This window comes from Aedes albopictus, chromosome 3 (assembly GCF_035046485.1).
Source record: "Aedes albopictus strain Foshan chromosome 3, AalbF5, whole genome shotgun sequence".
NCBI lineage: Eukaryota > Metazoa > Arthropoda > Insecta > Diptera > Culicidae > Aedes > Aedes albopictus.
The window spans coordinates 30,211,971-30,213,275 of NC_085138.1; the positions used below are offsets into that span (position 1 = coordinate 30,211,971).

At 44.1% G+C, this 1,305-nt stretch overlaps 1 long non-coding RNA gene across 1 annotated transcript; it reads right to left on the minus strand.

Annotated features, from left to right (window-relative positions):
- Nucleotides 1-246: 246 nt before the first annotated feature.
- LOC134290087 (uncharacterized) lies at nucleotides 247-1,074 on the minus strand. The gene is made up of 2 exons (XR_009998850.1): nucleotides 852-1,074; nucleotides 247-786 (listed from the first exon to the last, which is right to left on the minus strand). It is a non-coding gene; the product is annotated as an uncharacterized LOC134290087 (long non-coding RNA).
- Between the last annotated feature and the right edge of the window lie 231 nt (nucleotides 1,075-1,305).

Here is a 1,305-nt window from a genome sequence, read left to right on the forward strand (position 1 = left end):
ATTGTGATGTTACACCAAGAAGCAGAAGAAGACGGGTTCCATTTCCGCTCGATCGAGTAACTGTTATGAAAAAAATTTCATTGTCTGCTTTGGGCGTAGAATATTTACTAACATGCGCTATATGCGAATGCAACATGGTCTTTGGCATGGAAAACTATCAGTAAAATAACTATGAAGTGCTCATAGAACATCCAGAAAGTAAGCAGGTTTCGTCACAATCGAGACGTAACACCAATCAGAAAAAAATATGTTTACCACAGTCAATAATTATCACCCGATTAAAACTTACATATCAGTAAATACCGGCACCTTCCACATATCGCCTCCGGCCAGTGTCATCAGCGCCTTCTTCCCATCCGCCGACACCTTTATCCCTTCAGCTTCGATTACGTGCTCCAACCGCGGCAGAATCGAGTGCACCTTGACTGCAGCACCGGAATGATCTTGCTCGGGTAGTTACTGATAATACAGAACCCCACATTGTCCGTTTACTTCTCGACGATTCGCCTCAGAGCGTTCTGCGCTTCGTTGGTCATGGCATCCGCTTCGTCCAGGACAATTAGCTTGTAGCCGCTGAAAATCGTCCTCGTCGAGGCAAAGCTCAGGACCTGATTGCGGACGATGTTGACAACACGGTCATCGGAAACGTTCAGCTCCAGCACTATCTGGTTGTACTGCGGTTTGTACAGCTGCCGGGCGCACGCCAGAATCGTACTGGTGTTACTCGTTCCGGGCTAGCCGTAGAACACCAGATGCAAAAGCTGCTCCTCCTGGATAATTTGTTGACTGTTGGTGCAAACAAAAAACACGAAATTAGGGTAGATGCGACATTTTGAAGGCGAATCACTTACTTGTGGAGATGATTATTGGCCGCAACTATTACTAAATAACGAAAAAAACACTTTTGCTGTAAAATGATTTTGATACTGCTAAGTTCACGATCGTACCCGTCCGTACTGCGTCTGCGACGAACAACAAAAACATTTTTTTTTCTTTTTTCATAGCGGTTGGTTGCTGAGAGTGAAAACGGTGAAAACAGGCGAAACCCAAACGTCAAAAATTTAGCCCGGTTGGAAACCACACGCTAAGAAAATGTTACTCTAAAATGAGTAAGATTCACACAAAACTGAGCTAAACTGGAACAGCTCAAAAAATGAGTAAATTGCATTTCCAGCGATAGCGCTGGCCCAAGTGCAAAAATCCAACTGGTTGGAGCCGTATAATATTCTTCGCATCATCAAGAATATTATACGACTTAAACTGATGAGATTTTCGCACTTGGGCCAGCGCTATCGCTGGAAAAAA